At 46.6% G+C, this 10,456-nt stretch overlaps 1 pseudogene; it reads right to left on the bottom strand.

The window, feature by feature from the left end:
- Positions 1–2,723: 2,723 nt before the first annotated feature.
- LOC119394696 (uncharacterized) lies at positions 2,724–9,719 on the bottom strand (annotated as a pseudogene).
- Between the last annotated feature and the right edge of the window lie 737 nt (positions 9,720–10,456).

Genomic DNA, 10,456 nt, shown 5'->3' with positions numbered 1-10,456 from the left:
CCGCGCAGGCGAATCCCGCATGCAGATCGAACCTTTCTGCGCTCACGGCTTTCAGCAAGAGAACGCGACCGTTTGTTTGCCACCAGTCGATACGGCATTCAGAAGTGAGGACACCTGACAAGAAAAAGGACACGTCGAGTACTCCATCGTGGCACTCGGGCCATGCTCGAAGTTTGTCATCGAAGTAGGCAAGCGCCAGACCTCAAATACCTTCCCCCCCCCCCAGCCGCCCATCGCAATCGTTCTGTCAACGTGCGTGTCGGAATAACTTCGAGACGCTTAGGTTTGTGGGAAGCTGTTGAAATTCCCACTGCTTTGCTTCTTTGCAAAGAGCACGTGTCCTTGCAGGGGCTATTCGGGTGCGATGTTTGCCGGTTGATATCACTTGTCTCCGCTCCTCACGGCCGTGCCTAGTAAACAACTGCTGGGACTGCGTTGTTCGGTTATTCGTTCGGCGCATTCCGAAAATTCGTCGAGCCTGGCATTGAGCCCTACATACGAAGGCGCCTTGTGTGTTCGGCGCTTCTTAAATCCAGCGTCTTCTTTCAAAGCTTTGCTTGGAGTGTGGACACGCACGCGTGGACCCAAAGTAGAGAACTGCGGTTTCTTTGTGCTCGCTGAAAATTTCGTCTTTTGCAACGATAAAAGTCGCGCTCCTCTTGGGGACGCGAAATACGTTTCCTGATTCCTACATTGTTTCTGTGATGCCTAGGTCTGCCTCAGAATGCTAAGAAAAGGGATATACGCGTTACACATACCGGATCTTGGTGAGAATTCATGCTTCCGAGTATGCTCTTTCATAGTGGAGTACGCCGCATTCTCAATCGCTCACATTTTTGTTCTACACACATCGCTATTTTCTTCTCTTTACAGTTTTTCTTCAATAACATTGAGCTCTTGCGTGCACGAACAAGTAGTGGTCTCTTAGAAGATGTTCTTGTTCAGTGAGTTGGTGCATGTCTTATTGTAGGATACGTGCGCAAAGGTTGGACGAACACAGGAAATGCAAAGTATACAAAAGGAGCGCGAACTGTCAACTCAATTGATAGTTGGTGCTCTTTCTGTGTACTTTGTTTTTCGTGTGTTCGTCCGATCTTTGCGCACGTATCCTACAATAAGCAGTGGTAATGCGAACTTGACAATACAAATGAATTTTGAGCGGTTCTATGCGAACCATACAGACACAGGAAATGCAACACTTGGACGAGTAGTTCAACTGATGCAAAAGCTTGATCAGGGCAGCAAGCAAACGGTATTTCATTGATCTTTCAATATTAGTAGCAACCTAGAGTGTTTCTATCTTACAATGAAATTATAGACCCCTATTAGAGTCCGGTATCAGCATGGTGTCCGTATGCCCAGAACATGTTGTATCATCGATGGCAAAGCAATCTGTATTGTACTGTTATTGAATATTGACGCGATAGCGTTAAATATCTCGTATCGCAGAAATTCCTGTGTCGATGTCGGCGTCGTTGTCGACGTCGTTGGTTGGGAGCGAAGAATCATCATCTTTCCGCGACCGAAAAATCGGAAAAGACGCAAATAAAATAAATAATAAAAACCATGGGGTTCGAGTGGGAAACGAACCGAGGCCGTCTGCTCGGCAAGCAGGGGTTCTCCTACAAAGCCACCCTTTTCATTGAAACTTTTATTGCGATAGCAATTATATGGACAGTCTCGGCTGGATTTTGCCGTCGCCGTCGCCGTCGCCGCCGTCATGCACCGTATATGTATAAGTATGTATATATATATAAAAGCCCCAAAGAAAAATAATTCAGAAAAATGCTTCCGAAGCGCGGAATCGAACCAGGCACCTCTTCCTCCGCAGCGAGTGGCGCTAGCCACTACGCCACTGAAACGCAGATCCTCCACGTACGTAACGACGAGCGTTATATACACACCCATTACCGCTGGGCGGACTCAGAGACGGCTGCGCTTATGAGCGTTTCTTCATTACCAGCGAGATGGCGTTAGGAGCGCGACAGGCGCATTTAAAAGTCGTCGGCTAGCTCGCTCGCTTCTTCTTATACTTGCGCAGGGAGAACCTTGCCATTCCGCTGTCTGCTCGCGCGGTTTTCTTGTGCTGAAGGGAAGAGGGACGTTTCACGCTTTCACCGTGATGTCCGCGCTCATGTTACGGAGCGTACGAAAGCCACTCGAGCTCAAGGGACGCCGCTAAACGAACAAACAGAAGATGAGCGCGAACTATCAAGTGTCACAGCTCGACACTTGAAGCACGCTAGTTTCCTTCGCTGCTTCGGCCGCCTTTGCAACAGGAGCGCTGTTCAAACTGAGAGTATCCGTTGGCGAGCCTCACTTCATAAGGATTAGTTTCTTGCTATCGCATTCATTGCTTCGGCCTTGTGGCGAAACTGTGACTTTTTTTTTGAACAAAAAAAAAAACACTATGAGTGTTGGTTTACAGACGCGCAGTGCCCCCTTCTCTGATTCGCAAAAGGAATAATTATGGCGTAGTCGGCCCCTCGCAACTGTACTTGCAGTAGGTATTCTAGGATATTTTGAAACGGCCACTGTTACGCGCACAGTCGTTCGTTTCCAGGGGCGTAGCCAGGGGGGGGCGGGGTTGGGGGCTTCAAACCCCCCCGAAATTTTTCAGTTTTGCTTGCGTATATATACACGCACACATACAAACGCACGCACGAACATACATAAAGTATGGTTGAACCCCCTACCCCCCCCCCCCCGAAAAAAATTTCTGGCTACGCCTCTGTTCGTGACACGGGGTCCCGGCCGCCGCTCTGGTAGAGGAACAGCGTCGGCTGTGGGAACACGCCATCCGCCTCGCACAACAGGTTCGTCAGGTGCGCCGACACGCGCTCGTAGGTGAAGTCAAACTACTTGGGAGGAGTCGCAGGCGAGAAAAAAAAAAACAGTAGGCAAACCAGTAGGCAAACAGTAGGCAAAGCGCGAAGGTTCAACGAAGCTTGGTCGCTTGGGGAAAAATATCTAAACAGCGTAAAACTCAGAGGACAACAAATCACGACGATACGCATGCCACCTATTTTTGTAGTAATGTAGTAATGCTGTTTCGACGAAGACTTCCCCTGTAGTATATCAATAATAGCAATTTTGGGGGCTTTACATCGCAAAACCTGGATATGATTCTGAGAGACGCCTTAGTGGAGGGCCCCGGAAGATTCGGCCACGTGGGGTTCATTAATGTGAGCCTGAGTCCAAGCGCACGGACATCTAGCACTTTGCCTCCATCGGAATGCTTCCTCCGGGGCAGGATTCGACCCCGCGAATTTCGGGACAGCTGTGACGCACCGTAACCTCTATACCACCGCGGTGGGTAATAGTTTATTAAAAATGGCCTTTGGCGCTCGTAGACCACTGACTTTCAATTTTTGTCTCTTGATTCTGCGGCGACCTGTTGTGGCGTTTCTTGAATTCGGTTTGAAACAAATCAGAATGCGCTACAGAAATTTTACATGTCAACCAGCCTGACAGCATCCCGTGAACCATGGGCCTGTTGATTTGCACGTAAGAGACACTGAACCATGACTAGAAGTTGACTAGATCGCAGTGCTCTGTTTACAGGACTTCCTGAAGAATGTCCGGCCCACACAGACCTACATGCCTTATTCGATACAGCCTTTGTTTTCGGACGTGCCGAACTGGTGAGCGAAATTTCAAGTGACAACATTGGCTGAGAAAGTGTATCTTGCACATTTTTATCGCTTTTTACGACATGCCATCTTATTCTTTCATATTAGTGATTAGAAACACAAGATTTTGTTAAGGTGCCACTCAACAACTTGTTCTACTCAAATCCCGGACATGTTGCTAACATGCCCATATTTATTTTTTTTTCTCGCCAAACCTAATGTGTTTACGAGCAATGATGCACCGTGCACAGTACGCGGTGTACAGTCCGCAGTAATTCGAAGCATACTTCCTCTGTGAATAGCATGACCCCGCTAAGCTAATCAGGTACTTGAATTCAGCTGTTGGACATATGAACAGGACTGTTCTTTTTTAATTAAATCTCATTTTCTCGTCCCATGATGCTTGGTTCCTCTCATATACGGACAATATTAATGCATAAAGTACATGTTTTCCCACGCGGATGTCTTAATCGATAATTACTTCATGAACATTTCAACCCTGAAACGTTATTGCGCTAACGGTTCAAGTTCGGTGCTCATCCCCCTCCAAACCCAATTCAAGTGTTTCTTTTTCAAAAACCTGAGGATTCAGCAAACGACTTTCCCAAGCGTCATCTCAAGACCGAAGCGGCATTAAAAATGTTTCCCAAATGCTCCATGATTTATACGGCAATCACCGATTAGCAATAAGTTGAGGATTGCCGCAGCAAACTTCGGAGACTTGATCGTACCTCAGCCTTTGCTTCGACGCACGTGGACGCCAGCGTCGCTAAGCCATACGTAATATCGTTAAGCGGGAGAAAAAGTTCATTACGGGCCGAAATTAGTAATGACAGGTGCATCGAAGGTTACTTTCTTCCGCGCCACGATGCGCTGGAAATTATGTACGAACGCAGATGCTTCTTTCATCCACCTTTCAGCCTCCCCTCCCTTTCATCTTTTCAGTGCCGAGGCTTGCAGTTTAGGCAAAGAGGGTTGGTGAGGCCAGCTCTGTGGGGCCCGGCCCTTTTTCTCATTACCCTCTCTTGGACTTTGGACGCATTGCTAACAAGCCATCGAGAATCGGCAGCCAGAGTTACCACCCCACTTAACGGGCTTCTTTAGAATACTGGCTGTTGCTACTAATTACCCCGCGCGCCATTTCTTGCATGGCAATGGCGGAAGAGTAGAGGGGAGAAAAGTTCGCACGAAATGTATGGCAGTATGGCCTGCTCGTATTTGATTTTGTGCGAATGAGCGGCCAGAGGACTATACGGTGGTAATAACGAAGCTTCGACTATCATTAACTAATTTCGATGGCTATTAGTATGATCGGTTCCCATGATAATTGAAAGGTCATCTAGGTAATATCTGAAGTTTTAATGTGGACAGGTAAATGGAGCATGAGATGAGCATTTTTTTTTGTTATTTTCGTATTGGAATGCATATCAAGAAGGCTACAGCTGTTCGCTATCCTCTACCCAAATTGAATCAGATTCGCGTATGGTGGCGATAGCAATATTGTACGGAACTACACGGCGCTTACTTGCAACTGTCTTACCTTTTTGTAAATTGTGTTTAAAATTCGTGCCAATACGGAAGTTTTCCAAGATAGTTACGATACAAGCAGAGCAATACGTTAGTTTTACGTACACCTCAGCTATTATTTGTCCAGCAGCTACAGCGTCCAAATACGCAGCTCAGTTTTTTCATGTCGTTATCGACGTTAGCGGCACAACACGTAAGCCGCTAACTACAACGGCGGGCTGCATCGCACTCGAGATAGACGAATTGTGTATTATCCTGGCGTTATCTGCTCGAAATATCAGAACGTAGTTGCATAAATCTAGTCTCTTTTATATGTCGATTATATTTTTCAATATTTCAGGCGATACAGCTGCCAATGTGTCCCTTGTGTATTTTTTGCTTCTCTTATTTTTAGTTCAACAAATACTGTTCAACTCACTTTAAGGGTAGTCAGTGAGGGCGCCCCTCGTGTATTCTGAAGATGTCACTCAAGAATGAAGCACTTTATAATCATTAAACTTTTCTCGTGATTTCCTTTTTTTTACAATTTATGACACGTATAAAGCACTAGAAAGGCAGCAATGGTAAAGATAAGAACTGAAAAACATCACCGCAAGGTTTGTGCGCTATAATCTTTGTACGCGTTCTTACCTCGTTTCCTGTATAAAGGTAACACGACTCAGAAAGGTTGTTCGAAGGGGAGCACGTATAGAAAAGGACGCTCACGCAAAGATTCCTAATAATTGTAGAAATTTCACGCAAGAAAAAGAACTTGTCAGAACAGAGAAACTGTAGAGTTAGGACGCGAAGGGTAATGTAAACTTCGAGAGCAATTTTCTCTGAACAAGCAAAACAAATCAACGAAGGAGTGCTAGCCATCTTATTCTATCCCCAGTGTTACTTTCAGCCTAATGGGTCCCCGTGTATTGCATAGATGGCGCTTTGTCGCAGCGCCCAAAGAGCCCCGGTGATAACTCATGCTCGATTTGCGGGTCCCTGTTTCACGACTGCTGATGATGTCGTGGTGTCTGGTCGCTGTCTCTGACGGAGTAACAATGAGTAATGGACGCCGTTTCCGGCATGCGGTTTTGCCGAGCTTGTGAAGCAACACAGTGACGCGTCTCCCCTCGGGCACTGCTACTCTTGCAGCACTGGCATTGCCCGCGGGTGCAGCCGCAGTAATATGAACTCACTTCCGCTGTAGTTTCCTTTTTTTTTCTTTTTTATGGTGATCACGTGCTGACTTCGCGAACGGAGTGCCCATATTTTACGTCGACACATACCAGTTGCAGTGGGTGTCTCACCACTAATGAACAGCGCAAGAATGTTCTCCCCGGCTCGTTTGCGTAACACCGTTGAAAGCACCAGATGAGCCTTCTTTTTCTTCGGAGACGACGTACATCGTCCACTTAGGCCCTTGTTTACAAAGCGAGCAATGCAGCCAACGGGGAAATTGATGTAAAGAGTACGGAATCATTAAGAATATCTTTATTTTTCGCTTAAAGTTACACGATACGTTTCATCCGTATATTATTATTACGTGTATAAACCAATCAGTCTGTCCGCAACAGTGGTTTAGAGGCTACGGTAATCGCCTGCCATCCTGAAAGTCGCGGGTTCGATTCCGGCTGCGGCGGTCGCATTTTCGATGGAGTCAAAATGCTAGAGGGCCGTGTCAAAACATGTTAAAGAACACCAGAACATCATATCGTTGTTTTGGCGTAACACCCGGAAATCATATATTAAACCATTCAGTAGGCAACACGTCTGCCCGACTTGTATAAGGTGACCCGTCGCCTATGTTCCTTGCTATGTTACAGATAAACAACTTAACCCAGCCTAACACTCCTCTGGGCTCCTCTTCTTGTTTCAGTTTTCGTTTTGAACATCTTTGAATTTTCGTGCAGTTAATCGCAAAAATTATCTGACAATCCTTCGAGAAAAATTTTTGTTTACTTGAAAATAGAATATGTATCGATGGCTTTACTATATCACTTTTACTTCAATAAATTAGATGCACTGCGTGATCATCATACCTCTCTTTTTCTTTTTTATAAGACATACGTAAATCCGGTCAATGATCATTTGCATCGACCTATCTTGACCAAGTGCAGGCGTTCTATTCTGAAGTTAAAGAATTATTCACATCATAGTCGTGTGGTGCTACGCAACTTTTTATGTTGTCAACAGTCGTGTGGAACCACTTGATTTGACGTTGTCAATACGTTAAAAGTTGTAGCAACAAGATCGCATGGCTTGTTTAAGAGGTGTATGCTATAGAATCATTCAGCCTGATCAGCTAAGGTAAAGAAGTTGTCGGCACAAAATGGCTGCCAAAAAGGTGAAAACACCTGGGAAATGTGATAGCAATAATGATCATATTAATGTTCGCCCTCAAGATACTTTGTTTAAATGTCAGCCTACTTTTCTTTATTCATATGCCACCACCGTTACAAGACTCACCAATTGACCTAATAAATCTTTCGCACCTGCATTCTTAATCGCAGGTGTCAAGCACGTAGTCAAAATCGGGCATTCTTAAACTACTGGCTCACTTTTTACAGCGAAAGCTGTTATCAGATAACAAGGGCTGTTCTTTGGCGCCGTAGTTGTCCGCCGCCGCCGCCGCCGGTGTCCGTAACTACTATCGCGCGACATAAGAAAAAAAACTAAATGAGAAAAAATATCCGGGATGGAACGAGGTTCGAACGTGGGCCCTCTGCGTGGAGCCCAGTATTCTACCTCAGAGCCGTGCCGGTGCTTGAAACTGCTTTGCAAAAAGACCCTATACAGGCTTCATGTCGGGAAAGAACCACATTTTCCTTTCTAATGTAGTGTGGTAGAAGAGCAAGATCACAAGCAGGCGTCACACAACGCGAATTCTGTAACCAAGTCTCACACAATGCTAATTACGCAACGAGGTGTTGTTGAATGCTTCCAAAACATTACAAAGGGCTCTGCCATAATTCTCCATCGCCATCAGCCACAGCATCAACAAAGTGCACATAGTGCCTTGCAGGTGTTAAGCGGGTACCACGGTTCTCCGCAGAATGACGAAAAGTTGTATAGTGGCTGCTTCCCTACTTCAAAAAAATTATGATGATTTATAGCGTAGTGGGTTCCTCGCAAGTGCACTTCTATTAGTTGCCAAGGAAGCCCGTAAGGCTCCTATTATCCATTTCCTCAGGGTCTTAATAAAGTTAATTCCCTCTCTCTTTCTCACGTTAACGTATATTATAGAGCGTGGTGGGAAAATTAAATAACAACCGGACGTCACACAATGCGAATTACGTAACTATAGTGGGTCGTTTAAATCTTCCAACCCATTACAAAGGGTACAGCCATGATTCTTCATCGTCATCAACCGTCGCATCAACAAAGTGCACATAATGCCTTACAGATAATACCTCGCTTCTCCGCAGAATGACGAATAATGTCGTGGTGGGTACTTCCCAACTGCACAAAAATTATGATTTGTGGCGTAGTGGGCACGTTGTTAGTGTACGGGCTCTAGAAATGCCGCTCTTCCAGCTTTCGCTGCGACTGTGCTGCGCTTTCCGCACAGGCCTGGCGTTTTTTTGTTTTTGTGTCTTCCTTAAAGCTGGCTTCCCAACACCACAATGTTTGGAAGCCGGCTCTAACGTAGTCTACCTTACCATGTTTTTTAATATAAATATAGTGCTACTATACACCGTGTTTTGCAAATCACAGCACATCATTTGAAGCCAAGGAAGGCCAACTAGGATATTTTCTCTAGGCTCCGTATGGTTGTGCCTCACATACACGGGGTCCTCGATCCATTCTTCAATTAGCGTAGTCAGCTAGGCAGCACGCAGCTCACCTCATGAATTATGATTGGACGCTCTTTAAAGCACGCCTGTGCTGATTGTTAGACGTTAGTTGCAGTGGGAATACCCGCTGCCGTGGCCTAGTGGTTATGGTGCCCGACTACTGACCCGAAGGTCGCGGGATAGAATCTCCCGGCCGCGGCGGCCGTGTTTCGTTTGACGCGAAATGGTAGAGGCCTGTGCACCTAGATTTACGTGTGCATTAAACAACCCCAGGTGGTCGATATTTGTGGAGCCCTGCACTGCGCTGTCTATCATATCAATATGTAGTTTTCGGGCTTAAAGTAGAACAACTATTATTATTTCAATGGGGAACGTAAGCTGCGTTCAATCCTAGTCCCGACCTTACTGTAGAAGAACATGAGCTTGGACTCGGAGTCTTGTCCTGCGAACAACATGACGTGGCAGGAGTAGCGGCCGCTCAGTGGTTGGCCGCACCCCGTTGAGCGCGCGGAACTTGGTGAATCTATTTCCGTTGGTGAGCGAGCAGTCCAGGTTGATGCGGTCCTTGAGGAGACTGGACACGAACCACTTGAGCTCTGGGATCCACTGGTAGATGGTGTGCGGGTCGTCGTTGAGCAACCACTTGATCACAAGGCGCTCGTCCTGGCGGTTTTGTGTTGTACACGCAGTCCAGAGCCACGGAGTCCTGGGTGCAGTTCTGTACTCACTTGGGCATCGACAGCTCGAGGATGTGTATGCTGGACGCCGCTGAAGTGACGTCGAGAGACATGAGGATGTATCAGTTAGCGTTTCGATGAATTAATTTGTGTGAACGGTATGCGTGATTTCAAATTAATTTCGGTTAAGGAAGTGTGTCACGGCTGGGTGTCGGCATACTTACGCTACCACATGAAATTTGTCAAGAAACATAAAAAAAGAAAAAGAAGCTGCCCTTATTTTTAAGGCCGGCGGTCGCACGCCGCCAACTTCCCACGCGGTGGGTGCCTTAACTCCAAGCAAATATGTACTTCGTTCTGCCGAGCACCAGGCCGGAGGCACGCTTGTATCTATTTTACTGGTAGGCACCTGGCGGCAGCAATTCTCCGCCTCCCACAGCCTTAGCGAATGCTTCACCATTTCACCAAGGCTATAGTGGATTAAGGTGCACTCAGATGCCTTTACAGAGTCTCATGGAGCCACAATTGAGGGTGAGCACCCAAGAACTACCGAGCTCCAGGTCGGTGTACTCCTCTGTCCATTAGGAAAAACCAGTTTGTTTCCGGTCGACACGGGGAATGGAACCCGGTGCCTACCGTACCGGAAGCGGGCGATCAGCAATGTATCCCCAGCTGCGCTATGTCCCGTGCTATATGCCATGCATTCTGCATTCGCTGTGAAAGCGCCCGAGCCGTGACATGACGATGGAAGTAGCTCGTTTGTACAATTATGCTGTTTTCGCCACGATATCATCCCTCCGCGCTTCCACACGGACTATTGATGCGGCACCTTGCGCTGTCTCCTGCGTTC

This window comes from Rhipicephalus sanguineus, chromosome 5 (assembly GCF_013339695.2).
Source record: "Rhipicephalus sanguineus isolate Rsan-2018 chromosome 5, BIME_Rsan_1.4, whole genome shotgun sequence".
NCBI classification, from domain to species: domain Eukaryota; kingdom Metazoa; phylum Arthropoda; class Arachnida; order Ixodida; family Ixodidae; genus Rhipicephalus; species Rhipicephalus sanguineus.
The sequence above is the reverse complement of the archived record's forward strand: the minus strand, read 5'-3'. Positions and strand labels throughout refer to the sequence as shown.